Genomic DNA, 17,495 nt, shown 5'->3' with positions numbered 1-17,495 from the left:
ACACTTCTACACTGCTGGTGGTAATGCAAACTAATACGTTTCTTTTGGAAAGATGTTTAGAGAACACTTAGAGAACTAAAAATAGACCTGCCGTTCTATTCTACAATTTCTCTACTAAGTATATATCCAGAAGACCAAAAATCACATTATAATAAAGATATATGTAGCAGAATGTTTATTGCAGCCCAATTCATAATTGCTAAGTCACAGAAGAAGCCCAAGTACCCATTGACCCATGAATGGAGCAATAAATTGTGGTATATGTATACCATGGAATATTATATAGTCTTAAAGAAAGATGGAACATATTTTTCTTAGCAAAGTATCTCAAGAATGGGAGAAAATGTATTCAGTGTACTCAGTTTCACTATGAAACCAATTTATAGCTTTCATAAGAAAGCTGTAACCCAATTATAGCCCAAGAAGAAGGGGCAAGGAGAGAGGGAGGGGTTAGAAGAGGATGGGTGGAGGGAGAATGGTGGGACCACACCTACAGTGCATCTAAGAAGGGTACATGTGAAATTTACTAGGTGTAGAATATAAATGTCTTAACACAATAACTATGAAAATGCCGTGAAGGCTATGTTAAGCAGTTTGATGAAAACATTTCAAATTATATATAAAACCAGCACATTGTATCCCATGATTGCATTAATGTACACAGCTATGATTTAATAAAAAGAAATAAATAGATAGATAACAAGGAGGGATGCTCTAAAGTCAAGTGTCCTCAATGGGATTCCAATGGATTAAATTTATAAACAAAAGATCATGTTTTCTAACATTATTGTTATAGTTATGAATTGTATATATTCACACAATTGTTTTGAGACAGAGAGATTTGCAAAGATCATCCCAAAGTCTGCTTTTTATATTTTTTTATATTATAAATCCTTTTATTTTTATTAATACATTTTTTCATCTTTTCTATTTTTATTTTTATTTATTTATTTTTTTTATTGTTGGGGATTCATTGAGGGTACAATAAGCCAGGTTACACTGATTGCAATTGTTAGGTAAAGTCCCTCTTGCAATCATGTCTTGCCCCCAAAATTATACTAAATGCAATGTAATAGCAACTGAAACAGAGAAACACTGAGTGTGTGTGTGTGTTTACATATGTGGATGATATATGTATGTGTATGTGTGTGCACATGTGTGTGTATGTATATATGTTGTATGTATGTGCATGTATATATATATATGATGTCCATAAATTTTGTGCACAATTTTAAATAGCCAACTATACACACACGCATATATATATATATATATATACAAGTACCATATATATATGACACACAGGGTGTCACAAAATATTAAAATTATAATTCTCAACATATATTGATAACAAAAGATGAATATAAGTCATGTTTAAGTACCTCTTGCAATTGCAGAAGTCAAATGTGACTCGAGTATTACAATTTTAATTACACATTTCCCTCCGTTCTTAAAATGAGTATACATTGTTTTGGTACTTCTCTCTCTCTATATATATATAGAGAGAGAGAAATTTGCAAACATCAACCCAAAGTCTGCTTTTAAAAAAAATTAAATATAATATAACAGCAACTAAAACAGAGAGAACAAGAAGTAATTATAAGTGAGATTTATAGAGGGCTCACCGTGTGCTAGGTACTATTCTAAGAATTTTCATTGCAGTAACTAATTTAATATTTATAACAACCCTACGAGTATGTCCCATTTTATAGATGGGTATTCTGAGGCACTTGGTTAAGTAAATTGCTCAAGGACATAAAAGTATTAGTAATTTAACTATGAATAGATCCTGGTGGTTTGTTTCCAAGGTTCTGTGCTTCTGAAATTTACTCTGAACTGCCAAAAAGAATATTAGCATAATAACAATTACTATTTGGAAAACATACTTTAAACCCCTTTCATAATAGCAATAAAATGTGAAATAGTGAGGCATAAATTGAATAGGCAATCTGCAGTCATAAATAAATCTATAAAATCATATTAGGGAGAATTTAAAAGAAGATTTGATTAAATGGTTGGATACACTATGTTCTGGAAAGGGGAGAAAAAAATATTGGAAAATTGTCTATTAACCACGACTTTTAGATTTCATTTAATTCAAGGCAAAATCAGAACCGTCTTATCTTTTAAACTTAATTAAATAATTGTATATTCATTTGGAAATATAAGTAGGGTGAAAGGTCTAATATTCAATAAAAGAAGATCAATGGGAGTACTCTAGTCTCATCAGATAAAAAAAGACATTGTTACAAATATAGAAATATAAAACAATAAAATTGAATGGAAATATATTATCACACATCTATTATTGAGTGTATTAATTAGCTTGCTTTTGGTGGATTGTTACTCCAACTATGAGTGACTAGCTTCAATGATAAAGAGAAATTGCTTACTTTGTGTAATTGAAAAACTAAAAAAATATTTGGGCTCAGGTACAATTTGGTCAAAGATGTAATTGTTACTTCTTTGCAGTTCTTTTGTCTTTGCCTTCTTCTCAAAGTCAACTCTATTGACTGATAGTTTAGGCATCAGGCCTCCCTGTCCCAGCTAAACAACATGACAGCTCTAAGTGGGCCTGCCTTTAAAAATCAACCTTATAACCAGGGAAATGCCACTAATTTCATAGTAGATTAGCATTTAAGTCAATCCTACTTCTCATGGATGGGTGGCTTAGCAAAGGGGAAAATCTAAGTGCAATCAGAATGAGGAGATAGAAATAATGTTACAGGTAAAGTCTCCATCTTTCTTTAAGGCTGCATAATATTCCATGGTGTACATATACCACAATTTATTAATCTATTCATGGATGGATGGGCACTTGGGCTTTTTCCATGACTTAGCAATTATGAATTGGGCTGCAATAAACATTCTGGTACAAATATCTTTGTTGTGATGTGATTTTTGGTCTTCTGGGTATATGCCCAGTAGAGGGATTACAGGATTGAATGGCAGATCTATTTTTACTTCTTTCATGCTTACATGGATGGAGCTGGAACATATTCTTCTTAGTAAAGTATCTCAAGAACGGAAGAAAAAGTATCCAATGTACTCAGCCCAACTATGAACCAATTTATGGGTTTCACATGAAAGCTATAACCCAGTTATAACCTAAGCATATGGGGAAGGGGGAGAGCGAGGGGAGGGAGGGAGGAGGGGGGCGGAGGGAGGGTGATTGGTGGGATTACACCTGCAGTGCATCTTGCAAGGGTACATGTGAAACTTAGTAAATGTAGAATGTAAATGTCTTAACATAGCAACTAAGAAAATGCCAGGAAGGCTATGTTAACCAGTGTGATGAAAATGTGTCAAATGGTCTATAAAACCAGTGTATGGTACCCCATGATTGCATTAATGTACACAGCTATGATTTAATAATAAAAAAAAGAAATAATGTTAGATGGGCAATGAGGAAATGAGTTATACGGAGATAAACATGTATACCCATCTATGATTAAAGTTAAATTTTAAAATAAACAAATGAAAAGCAAGATCATTATACAATAAAAATTTCTGAAGTCGTATTTCACAAGTATTTAAAAGGTAATATAATAATCATTTTTATTGTTGTTTTAATTATTGTTATTACAAAGTATTTTACTCAATTCCGGGCTGTGCTCTCATAGCAAACATAGAAACATAGATCAAGTGAACTGAAGTGGTACTATAATAGAGAAAGTTAAAATAGAGCTAATAACAGTAGGTTATTTATCAAGCGTTTGATGGCAAGGAAAGAAAAACCCATTTTAAATTACTTTAAACAATGAAGTGATTTATTATTTCATGTAACTGAAAAACCTAACACCCTTATTATTTTCACTTCACAGATAGGGAGATAGAATGTTAGAAAGTTTTGAATAACCTACCTGCAGTCCCATAGGTTACAGATTCAAGGAGATTTTAACCCAGATTTCTGTCTCCTTAGCTCTGAGTGTTGTATATGATTTCATTATCACTTTTTTTTTCACTTAGAAGAATTCACTCATATTTCTATAACATTAGTCATTTGGGAAGAAAGTCTAACACAAATTGAAGTTTTTAAGGAGATAACAGTAAGATGAAATCAATAAACACCATCTTCCTGCCTGACAATGAGATTCCTCTTGTGAAGGAGACTATTTTTGTTGGGGGAGGTAACTGGAAATACTACTTGAAGTAGGTCAGATTCATCTTTGTACTATATTAGGGAGTTTTAAGGGAGTACCTTAAAAGGAGGGCAGGATTAATTTATTGAAGAATGGAAAGATAATTTCTTTGGAATTTTGGGATTGAGTAGGGGGCAAGGATAAGGAGAAAAGAGTATTTAGGAAGAAAATATTATGGGAGTTTGGGAGAAGAGAAGAGAAAGGGCTCGGGATAGTATTTTGGGGGAGACGGGAGGACTCTTATGGTGAAAGTGGTGTGCAGACTCTTTAAGGTTGTATGCCTGTAAAGTAACTATGTTTTCTGCCCCTCACGATCTTTAAAATCTTCAGCAATGTTGCCCATATTCAGAAATGCTTTAGGTAAGTCTACATAATTAGAAACTGAAAAATGGAAGTAAATCTTTCAGTTTAATTCTCGGCTTTGTACAAAAGAAAGTAGGTTTGGAAATAGGAATTTAAGACTGAAATTCCCCATCTTCCCAAATAAAAATAAAAATGTTTGGGGAACGAATACATTTGAACATCCAAGGCCCTTGGAATTAGGAGCTCTTGCCAATTCTGCTTAGAGTTTGAGGATCAGAGAGGCCTCCTGCTGCTCTACTAATTGAGGTGCATTTGTAAATGAACAGCAAGAGAAAGCAACAGAAAGTCTTTTCTTATAAACATCCTTCACCTTCACGTAATATTCTTTCAAATTATGTTTATAAGGGCCCTGAATCCCGGGAGTGCGAAACCCAAGAATACTTTCCTATCTTCACAGAGTTGGCATTCTCCTAGAGAATTTAACAATCGTCCTTAAGTAACAAATTCCTATTCCAAAAGGAATAAGTGATATAAAAGACCTGAGAGATTACAGCATTTCTCTGTGAGCCAGCACGGTCCTGAGGACAGCTTCCAGTGAAAACACAATTTTGGCTGAGCCTTGACTAGAAGGTGGTGGGTAAAGGGGGCTGCTGCATGGTGACTTTGTGCCAGGTGAGCAAGATGCTGCCTGCAGAGGCTAATGGTGCACATCCTTGCTGGCCCTTTAATGTTACTCTTTACTAGAAGAGCTTTGGGAGTCCAGCAGGGATGGGAGAAAAGGGGGTCCAGTGATTTGCATGCTGTGACATCGCCCAGTACTCACTTCTTTTTGCACTGGGCCAGACACAAGTCCTGAATTGTCTGCATAATAGGCAGCGAAGAGGACCATTTTTTTTGTTTGTTTGTTTGTTTTGTTTTTTTTGTAGAGACAGAGTCTCACTTTATGGTCCTCGGTAGAGTGCCGTGGCCTCACACAGCTCACAGCAACCTCCAACTCCTGGGCAAAGAGAACCATTTTTAAGTTGGATCTAAAGAGAAAAGAGTCAACGTGAAACGTCAGAGTCGGGCCCTTTTCCCCATGTTTCTGAGGATCTTAGAGAGGAAGAACTAGCTTCGTTGGAGGAGAGAAAGTGGAGAGCTGCCAGGAAGGGTAGCTCCCCTGGGGCTGTGTGGAAATCCCTCCTCTTCCCCAGGCATCACTGGCATCAATGGTGACAAAACTTGATGCCCCCACCCCGCCCCCAACTCTGAGCAAATGCCACTGGGTGAGAGCAGAATGAACAGGGAGGGGCTGTCACTCTCACTCATCACCTCCTGCCCCTCTCACCCTGAATCCTTCTGGTGCTGACTTCATGCGTTTTCTCGGAGCCACGTCTGTTTCTCTCACTGATGACTGCAGCTGAATTGGGGAAGTTGCGCACAGGCAATTGGGAAGCTTAATGATTCAGAAAAATGAGATGTGAGCTGCACCGGACCTGAAGAAGCATTTTTAGTTTGCCTGGATAAATGTTTTTATTTCTTTCCATTTGCCCTTCCTTTTGTTCATTTTTCCCCAGTTTCTTCTTTAGAGGATAAATCGTATTTCTCAGACAGAATTACAATCCTTATAATAAGTGTGAGTTGAGAGGCCCTGGAAAACACCTCAGGGTTACCTGAACATCCATCCCTCCTGTTCCAAGATGCCAGGACTTTCTGCAGTGATGCCCAGACATCTCACACTCTCAGAGAGGAGGCTGTTACAACATTTGGCCCCCCATTAGCATGTAGGAGAGATACATCACATGGAGACTCTCCGATTCCAGAATCTTTTGAACATCCATTTCATTTCTGGCACTTAAAACAAACTCATCACTATTCTACTTACTTCCTTGCTCTCTTCCCCTTCCCTTTCTCCCTTCCTTTTATCTTTTTTTCCCCCAAATCTTCACTTTTCCTTCTAATGTCTAATTAGTAGTAATTCAAGCCACAAGACTAAAGATACAAAATGTCTGTATCTCTGCCAAAATATTTTATAAACTCTAGAGTCATGGAACAGAGGGCGGTAATTTCAGGGCTGTTTGGATTTCAGGTTGATAGGGGATGGGGACCGGAAAGGCAGGAAGATGGATGTCCAGAGGGTGAAGAAGATGGTGGTCTGTTCCCTTCTAGATCCGTGTGTTTCCTTACCTTCAAAGGATAGACCACAGTCAACAGCTGGGAAGTGCTTCTTAAAAATGCAACTCCTGGATGGTACCCCAGACTCACTAAATTAATTTTACTAAAGGCTGTTGGCAGAAATTTCTTTTCTCATAAACGTCCCAAGCGATGTTTATGGGCACATCTGTTACAGGACCAATGACCTATGTATCTGTCCAAACGAGCTGATTGCACGAATCCTCTGTATGGCTTATAATATACAGATTTCGTTGGCTCAAATTCAGATCCTGTTAAGTCAGAAACTGCATCTTATCAACTCCCCCTGAATCTCTGGATGATTCCTGAAATACTGACGTTTGGGAGACAATAATACAGATGGCATGGTGGTAAGAGAGGGGAGATGTGAGGATGTCAGGGGGTATGTTCCTTATTGGGAACAGCTGGGAGCTAACTACAGCGTGTCAGCAAGCTTGTGATCAGAACCGTTTCTAAGAATCCAACTTAGTAAACTCTCCTGGAAGAAGTTTAACCTGTTGGGTTAACATCACGTTGAGTGACAGAAGTGGATCACAGACGTATTCCTACGGGAAGCTGGTGTTTTCGGTAATCTCTCACATTTGTGTAGCACAGTCAAAGCATCTTCTCATATGCTAACCCTCTGATCCTCAGACAGCACTGTGAGTTTAACAAGACAGTATTGAAAGCCGGAGCTCAGAAAGTTGAAATGAATTTCCTCAAGACACCAGCTGATAAGTGTCACAAAAAGGTCTCACAATGTGGCTCTTCTGTCCTTAGGTCTATATTAAGATTCCTAACTTTAACTTGAGTGAAAAGGAGAATGTATCAACTTCTCTACCAAAAAAGCACACGGGTCAGGTGGAAGCTTAAATTATATCATGCCGTATATTATGACGGCTTTGTCTCCATGTCACGCACTTACTCATTTTTTTATCCTTTAGTCTTCTGAGTAAGTACACTTTCCCATCTGCCCACCTGAACTTTTACCATTCTTTTTGTGCACATCACTTCTGGGACTTAAATCTATGCGTATTTGCATGTTTCTTTCTTTCTTTTTTTATTTTTTTGTCTGCTTTCCCACTAAGATTTCTAAGGTCCATGCTGTAGGTGCCTATGTCATGAATTTCCCTTTGTGGAACTCAAATTCACTCTTTATATATGCTTTCTTGATCATTTAAATAGATTTATGGGGTATCAGTGTTTATTGTTACATGGAAAAATTGTGTAGGGGAGGAATCTAGGCTTTTAGTATACCTATCACTTGAATTGTATACCTTATATAAAATAGGTGATTTTTATTATTCTTATTTTTATGGTATGCTCCCCCACCAAGATTGCAAGTTGCCGGTTGCGTTCCCCAGAGTATACTCAGGACTTAGCAAAGAGAAAATGCTTCATTAATAACTTGACAAATGAGCGAGTGGCAAGTCACTGACCTTTTTGAGCTTCCATTTATTTCATTTAAGTGCAATTTTTAACCCCTGCTTTAAAGGACTATTGTGAGTGTTGCACGAGAAAATGGGTGTGTTATGCATTTCCCAACACACTGAAATACTCAGCAGATGCCTGATCCTTGATCCCGCAGAGAACACAGTCAGAATTCTAGGCTTCACATTCATACCTGAGCTCAGCTCTAGAGAACTTCATAATGGTTGCTTTGCATGAGCTAGTAGAAGTGAGGGAAGGGGTGGAGAAATTGCGTTCCTTGGAGCAGCAAGCATTTATTTAGCTTGTAGCTGATGCTGGCTGTTTTGGGTGGCAGTCTTCCAGCTGGTGAATGGCAAATACATGATTCCTAATGTTTAAAAATACCCTGATACTGATTAATAGTTGGTTACTGACAGGCAGAGGGTCATGCATGCCATTTTACACCCTGACCCTACACTCAAAACAAAATAACACACCAATTGATTTCCTCTCCCTCCCATTAAGAGTTCCATAGATGTTGTGATTGTATTAATGAGCATTTTTATAACACTTTAGAATTTAGAGAGCACTTTCATATAGATTCTTTCATTTGAGCTTCACAAGCCTTCAAAGGTTGTAGTGAGATTTATGTGAGCAAATAAATGGTTGTGTATTGATTCAAAACCTTCTGTCATAAAGGACGATGACCACAATTTTCCAATTAGTATTCCCATTTGATCCATATGGAAATAGTATTGACAGACCAAGGTTAATTGCTCGAGGGCTCTCAACTAGCAAGGTTAAAGCCCATCCCAAATAAAGGACATTGGATTGCAGAGCCAATTGTCTTCTTTGGTTCGGGCTGCTGTGAAATATACACCATAGACCAGGGTATACATAAGTTCCTTAAACAGCAACTTTTATTTTCCCCAGTTTTGGAAATAGGAAGTCCAAGAATCAAGGTAGCAGCACAGCCAGGGTCTGGGGAGGGACTGTTTCTGGTTTGCAGATGGCGCCATCTCCTTCTATGCACATGACAGAGATCAGAGGGAAGAAGCAACATCTTTTCTTATGAGGGCCTCACCCTGAAGACCTCTCGAAGGCCCAACCTCCCAATACTATGACATTGGGGATTAGGCCTGGACATACAACTTCAGGGGGTGGAGGTGCCCAGCACTAATGATACCACTAGTCCATAACACTAGTGATCACCTCATCTGCTCCATACGTAGCTTCTGCCTAAGTTTTCACTAAGGGACTGTGTTACTTTGCTAGGACCGCAGTATCAAACTATCACAGAAATTTGTCTTTACACAGTTCTGGTGGCTTAAGTTTTTCCTTATGTTGCAGGGGCCTCCTTCTCACTGCCTTATTCGTGGTCCTGTCTTAGGGCCCATGTATCCCCAGGGACTTTTTGGTGTGTCCAGATTTCTTTTCTCATAAGGATACCAGACTAATTAGATTAGGGTCCACCCATACAGCCTCATTTTATTTAACTTATCATCCCGTTGAAAGTCCCACCTCCAAATATAGCCACACTCTGAGAGTCTGGGGGTTAGAATCTCAAGGTGTGAATTTTGGAGGGGAAGTACAGTTCAGTTCATAACAGGGGCCGATAACAAGGTACTTTTTCAACAAACCCTTATTATTGTCATAAGGAGAGTTTACAAAGCAAAAGTGAGAAAGTGAGTTCCACAATTCTTAGACCCCATAAACAGAAGGATAACCAAAAAATAATGACGGATGTGGGAAGGGGAGAGATCTGCATGAAGATATATCTACAGAAATTGTTTGTGGTCCTGTGAAACTCAATTGCCTTCCTGACCTCAGCCCTGGTAGATAGAGCAGGTAGGAGCAATCTCCTTTACCTAAAACCTAAAGAGAGTGGAATTTTGAGGGTCAACCAGCAACCTTGGTATGTGTGTCCCTGTGGTTGGTGGATTCTATGGCCTAAAGTAGGACTCCTGCCCAGGATAAGTAGAGGGTGACCACGGGCTGGGCCACAGCTTTGGCAGCTACACAGTGAGAATGCCGCTACAATAAACTCAGCACACACTTTCCAAAATGATCGTGGCAAAGATGCAAGAGTACTTTCCGTAGACCATCTGGAGAAATCTGAAATAGAATCCAGCATGGATGCTGTTTCCGGGTCCTAGAGGGAATGAGCTCCAAGTCAGAGGTGAGTGGCTGGAGGCAGAGGAAGGCGTTTCAAGCCTAGAAAGTAAAATGCTTGCTAGGGAAACAGAGAAGATGCCGCCAGCCCAGCCACTCTTTGCTTTCTTAATTCAGGCTTACAGGTAGAAGCAGGTATGGACCACGGTAAAGAAGGGATCTAACATTATGTTCAGGTGACGGGTTTGGTTAAGTTCTTGGGTGCAGCCTTGAGACGTTAGGGAAATGCGAATCCAAACCACAAAGAGATGTACCACTTTGCCCCCAGTAGAGTGGCTGTAAATTCAGTCATGGAAAATAAGCGTTGATGAGGTTGTCAAAAACTTGGAACTCTTGTGCATTGCTGGTAGAAATGTAAAATGGTTCAGTAACTATGGAAAATAGTTTGTCATTTCCTCAAGAAATTAAACACAGAGTTACCATATGAGCGAGGATTCCACTCCTAGATATATAATCAAAGAATTGAAAATGGATGTCCTAAAAAAAACAAGCAAAACAAAACAAAACACACAAAAACTCCCCAAATATACAAGAATGTTCCTAGCAGGACTATTCAGAGTAACCAAAAGGTAGAAATAGCGTAACTGTTCCAACTGATGAGTAGAATAACATGTGGTACCATATCCATATCGTAGAATATTAGTCAGTCATAAAAAAATGAAGTATTGATAAATGTCACAACAAAGAAGAGCCTTGAAACATTGTGCTGAGTGGAACAGAACCGGACACAAAAGGCTACATAATTTATAACTCTGTATGTATGAAATATTCAGAAAGGTGAATTCAGATTCATTATTGTGAGGGGCTTGGGGGAATGGGAAATGGGGAGGGAATGCTGAATGGGTGTGAGGTTAGCTTTAAAAAATAATCAGACTCCTCCACTTACTCATAGCAGCTGTGTGACCTCGGATACGTTGCTAGACATACTGAAATTTAAGTTTCCTTCTCCGAAGAGTCAAGGAGAAATAATACCTCTACAATGAGATGGAATGAGGATTTGATCCTTACTTTTACATGTGTAGTACACGAACCAGACACATTGCCATAATCTGGACTCTTGCTAGAAATAAATAAATAGCAAGAACCGCCCTCAGCCTACTCAACAGATCTGCAAGATCTCTGGTGATGCATATGCACATGAAAGTATGAGCCACACTTGATCAAATGACCTAATATACATTAAATTACCTACCTCAGTGCCTGCATATTTCAAAAAGCTCAATGAGAGGCTGTTCATTCATCTAACAAATATGTATTGATCATCTAATAGGGGCCAGGAGCGATTCCTAGCATTGGGAAACCTGTAGTACATAAAACTCTCAAGGCCCCTAAACTCATGGAGTATATATTCTAGGAGGAAGGGATAGATAAGGGACAGAGAATACAATAAATAGATAATTTAGTAGCAGATACTATGCTATTATTAATAAGGCCATTTAAAGTCACAGCCACTCAAGTTCAATCTCATTAAATACACGTGCGTTAAACAACTATTATGTATATGTTCTCTCACAGGAGCACCAGTCTGGGATGAAAAGAGGTCAGCACTCTTCTTTTTTAGAACAAATCTCTTTCCAAAGCACCATGCTGATTTCTTACTTAACATGGGCCAGAAACAACAGGTAATCACCAAACCACTTTAAGAGCCACGTTAACAAAAGACTCATCTGGGGTCTGCGCTCAAAGACCTCCAAGCTTCCAACCTGGCTACCAGTGTTCACACCACAAATGCTGATTAAACACACTATTTTCATCACAATATACAGTGATGGTAGAATCCTCCAAGAAGGTAGAGCTTAGAATGCATAAGTTCAGATTTCAGTTCCTGAGGGCTAATAATGACCTGGGAGAATTTGTGCCCGTACCACCAACCTCATTCAGCCACTATTGCCTTTTTTTTTTTTTTCTTTTTTTTTGAGACAGAGTCTTAAACTGTCACCCTGGTTAGAATGCTATGGTGTCGCCGCTCACAGCAATCTCAGACTCTTGGGTTTAAGCAACTGTCTTGCCTCAGCCTCCCAAGTAGCTGGTACTACAGGCGCCTTCCACAATACCAGGCTATTTTTTTTTTTTTTTTCTGTTGCAGTTGTCATTGTTGCTTTAGCTGGCCCAGGCTGGATTCAAACCCGCCAGCCTCGGTGTATGTGGCTGGCGCTCTACCCACTGAGCTATGGGTGCTACCGCCACTATTGCCTTTTGACTGGGTCCAGGGATATTGTTGAGAGTAGAAGTGAATTGGGTGCACACTTTCAAATGCACACACACGTGAGCACATTGCAAAGTGCAAAAGCAAACACACGCTTTCGTACAAAGTCCTGGATTAAAGTGAACAAAGACAGTTCTTGAAGAGTGCTTTGGCTCACTGTAAGTGCTCATGATAAATTTCTCCTTTTCTGATTCCCCAGCATAGGCATTTCCCCCCTCCCTTTCCAGTGATGTGGTGTAAGACTAGCTGCCTTCCTTGTCCTCCTTCTTATGGGAAATATGTTCTACTTTAGCCTTTATTAACCAATTATCTGGAAGAAAATTATCTCCTAATGTTTCCAGAGAACCATTATATAATATATTAAATTCTCTCTTTTTTATGATATACCCTTGGAAGGATTTAGAAAAACATTATTTGAATCACTTTTGTGATCTGTGGTTCAGATGTGGAACTCTAGCTGGGAAAGTTGGCAGGTCTCTGAGTCCTAACGGGTCACTGATGGTCCTCAGCTGTTGTTCTCTGCTTGCATTTCTGATTACACACCTCACTCTCTATGTGGGATCTCACTGGATAGCAAAAGTAGACTAAAAAAGCCTTATCCCAACCTTGGCTCTTATCAGCCTGGCCACTGTTCTGAACTCATCCTCTTTCCCGCCAGTTACAAAATACCTTACTTTACTTCTCAAAGTTACTTCTCAAAGTTATTTATTTTCTGAATCTCTACACCACGCAAATAACTTTTCTCATGGGTTGTTACAAGTGTATACAGTACGTGATTGATGAAACAGTAGCTACTGCAATTATTTTTGTTACTAATAATGGTAATTATTATAGACAACCAAATTGTAAAGCCATTGTGCTTGTTAAAAGACAACAGTATTTAAAGAAGGGATAGCTTTCTGTCTACCAAAGTACTAAGAACATTTTTCAAAGAAAGAAAAATCTACGCTGAGTTTAGTGATAAAAAGAAAAATAATGTAGGTTGCCAGGTACGGAACTGCCTAAGTTCTTATGTTTTCTAGGTTCCTGGTAGATTTCTGTTGCTATCATTTCAGAAATTTAAAAAACTGAAGCTCAGAACACTGAAGCAATTTGCCTACTATTTTTTGGATACTATGTGGCTAACCCAGTTCAAAGGAAGGTTCAACCTGTGTTTCTGGGACATCTCTGGTATCGTGAGGGGTGTTCTGGGGCTGTGGGGCCTGGAATTGAGGAGAAAAGACCAGCTCTGTAGCTTTCATCTTCTTTTTAATATAGTACATCTGCTTCATTGTGTTTTATGGTTTGAACTTCCAGGCAAGTTTTCTCAGATAAATGGCTTCTGATAGTTAAAAAATTGTGAAAAACTTTGAACTGTATTACCTTGTCTTGCTATATCCAGACAGAAAGATAATATTTAATATATCTAAAATATCTCTCCTTTCCCTTTACAAACAATGGGGTTAATAATCAACAGATTCATCTCTTTTCTTGGTGCTTTTTCTATTTGCTGTGTGTAATGAGTTTTGTGTGTTTACTGCCCTTCCTTGAATGCAGTTGAATTATTCCACGAGAATCCTATTTGAGACTCAAGGGACGCCTCAGGTCCCTTGTAGCAGGATGCTGCCTGCTGCCCCTGTGTGCTCTCAAGTTCCCTTCTTTTCCTTCCCCTCCCCTTTTCATCGCCTTTGTAATTTTACAGAAGCTAAAATGGGCCTTGCCCGGCAAGCATCTGGCTCGCCTTCCCTGGGCTTTGCATTTTCCTATCAGCAAATGGCAGCCGGCAGGAGGAAGACCTTCCTCCCTAATCAAACTGCCTTCTTCAGCATTCAGCCATCATAGCCACCCTGTCCCCAACTTCGGTAGCACTTTTCCCAGAACGTTTCAGGCTATTACAATAGACTCTCACCAGAGAGGCTGAATGGGGAGCTCATTAGCTTAGTGAGCCTGCATATGTCCAAAGAGAGTTTATGTGTAATCCCAACGATTTTCTTTTGTTTGTTCTTTATGTCCCACTCCCTTCGGCTGAGGTTGATTACGCTGGAATCATTAACTCAGGCAGAACTGGAAATAACCCTGTGGGGAATCATCCCAGCCCAGGCTCCGGGGAGGAGCGACATAATAGTTTCTCTCTATCTCCAATGGCTCTGCTTCTAATTAATGACGGTCTAGATGCTGTTTTTAGAGGATCTTCTTACTTCACTACCACAACACTTTCTCAACGGGGAAAGAGCTACTTAAAACCTTCCTTGTGAACTTAAGTCCTATTCAAATGCTTGAACTTCCTCCTGAATTGGGGGCTAGCCCATGCTCTGTGGGTTCCCGTCAGCAAGCCTGAGCGTACCCATATCTCTTTTGTTTACCTTGCTTCCTTTTGAAATATTGGCAATAATTCCGTGTGCCGACTACCACACCACAGATTTTCTTGTTCAGTGTTAGAGTTTATTTTCCTAGGGTTGAGAATTTAAATTATATTATTAAAGTTCACCTAATTTAAAAGCCATAGCAAGCACCTGGCATACAGTAGGTGCTCAGTAAACAGACATCGCCTTTCTCTTTCTGTCAGAGCTCTAAGTTGTCATTATGCTCCCATTTGGATTAAATTATTAGCATGGAACACTAGAGAATAGACATTTCAGTGGCCCAAATACAGTGAGAGAAATGGTGTCAGAGCAACTCAGACACAAAACTAGAAGACTTAGATCTGGGGAAAAATTAAAACATAAATATTGAATATTCAAAATAAATATATGGAATGATTGCCTTTCAATCACTGCCTGGTACTAAGGCTATTATTACTGTTACTTCTATTGTTTCCATGAGGGCTTCACTGACAATCCTTTCCATGAGCCATGCGTATAAGGTCCATCTTTTCATTTGTTTCTACAAGAATTCTTATTAACACCATAGTAAAGGTGATAAAATTTAAGCTTAGGAATGTGAAGTAAATTGATCAAGTTCACAAGGTGGAAGGTAATGAAGCCAGGACTTAAACCAAGATGCTCTAACTCTAGGGTCTATGAACGTAATCAGTCTGCTCATCCCACCTGACCACCCATCACTCCTCCTTGACTCCACAGCACGCCCTCTTCTTGATCTAACTGCTAATCAGTCATCTGTTATGCTCTACTTTAAATCTGAATGGATTACAGAATTAAAAAGTAAGGTGATGGTGGTAGAAAATTAACAGAGCTTTGTGTTGATCAGAAGAAGGGCTAAGTGGTTATGTAAAGTGTTTGAGGAAAGAATCCACGCCCCACCCCGAAAAATATTTATACTAGTTCTCATTTCCATAGAGCATCTTCATTCTCTAGGCTCTTGACCAAGTATATTCATGAAACAATGAGCAAGGCTTTATCTTTATCCTCAAGGACCTTATATTTTGACAGCAAAAACAGGTGCATGGTTATAATTCAGATACATTTGCTTCGGGAACTCAGAGGGGTCCACCCAGTCAAATCTTAAGAATCAAACAAAACTTTTCAGTGGAGATTAAATATAGGCTGAAGATGTGAAGGACAAACTCAGGTGGCAAGTCTAAACAAGGATGGTGAATATTGAGAGATCAGTTCAGGGGGAAGGGACACTATTGGGACAGTCTCTGTGCATTTCCCCATGCTCAGAGTAAATGTGGTCATCTGTAGAAGGAGGTCCAGCATAGCCATGTGTAACGTCCTTCATATACTCCCACAGCTCATGAGGGATCTGTAAACATCACAGTCTCTTGACCAGTGAACTGGTCCTACAGGAACATGGATTTTTATTACAACTAACTGTAGAATTAGGGGAGGCTTATTCTAGTTAGCTATTGCTACCTAATAAACCATCCTAAATTTTGTAGGTTAAAACATCAACCATTTTATTATGCCCATGGATTCTATAGATTAAGAATTCAGGGTGGCACCTGTGGTTCAAAGGAGTAGGGTGCCGGCCCCATATGCCAGAGGTGGTGGGTTCAAACCCACCCCGGGCAAAAACTGAAAAAAAAAAAAAAGAATTCAGCCATATACTCATACAAATTGATAAGTTAAGTCATTTTGGCAAAATACAGAGGCAACATGAAGACAGGCAACTATAGAGGATGCAATAAAAATTATACACATTTTAAGAAAGGGAAAAATCTGTATCCTAATTGTAATACTCAATATATACTGATAAAGTCTGTTATTTTGTTATTTTATCTTGTATGTCTTGTAATGGCAGCAGTCAAATGTGACTTGGGTATTACAACTTAGGTACAGTTTTTTTTTTTCCTTTTTTAAAAAGTGTATCCATCTTTTTGGCACCCTCTGTATATTTTGGTTTCCGTCTCAGCTCTGCTGTTTACCAGCTATATCACCTGGGGCAAGACATATTCTCTACAAACCTCTGCTTCATCCTTTGTAAAATGGGAATAAGGAGAGTAACAAACCTTGCGTGGTCATTTTAACAATTTAACAGGCAATGAGTTGATTAGGTACATTCTTTAGCCCCATGCTTGGTAAGAACCCAATAAATGCTATCATTATTATTATTAAATCAGCCAGAATATGGTGAGAATAGCTAGCCTCTGCCCCATGGGGTCTGGGCTCTGGTCTGATAATCCTTGAATGGTTGGGGGCTAGAATCACCTGGAAGCTTCTTTTCTTAAATGTCTGGGATCTGGGTAGGGAAGTCTCCAAGTTATGGCTTAGCTGGAACAGAAGACCAGAGGACATACATTGGGCCTCACCCTGAGCCTCGGGCCGTGGAGAGCATGGCAGCTGCATTCCAGGAAGAAGCGTTTCATAAGGGCGCTGCAGAGAGCATGTGAGATGGAAAATATTTTGGGTCCATCTTTGGATGTTTTGCATATTTAATATATACACATGTATACATATATTTTATAGATATAGACATAGATACAGATATATATTGAAACAAGGTCTCATTCTGTCCCCCTGGTTAGAGTGCAGTGGCATCATCATAGCTCACTGCAACTTCCATCTCCTGGGCTCAAGTGATCTTCCCTCATCAGCCTCCCAAATCACGGGGACCATAAGCACGTGCCACCGTGGCCAGCTAATTTTTCTCTTTTTTGCAGTGATGGGGACTTACTCTTGCTCAGCTAATCAAAAATTCCTGGCGTCAAGCAATCCTCTCACCTTGATGTT

This window comes from Nycticebus coucang, chromosome 2 (assembly GCF_027406575.1).
Source record: "Nycticebus coucang isolate mNycCou1 chromosome 2, mNycCou1.pri, whole genome shotgun sequence".
NCBI classification, from domain to species: Eukaryota; Metazoa; Chordata; class Mammalia; order Primates; family Lorisidae; genus Nycticebus; species Nycticebus coucang.
This window is presented reverse-complemented; position numbering follows the sequence as displayed.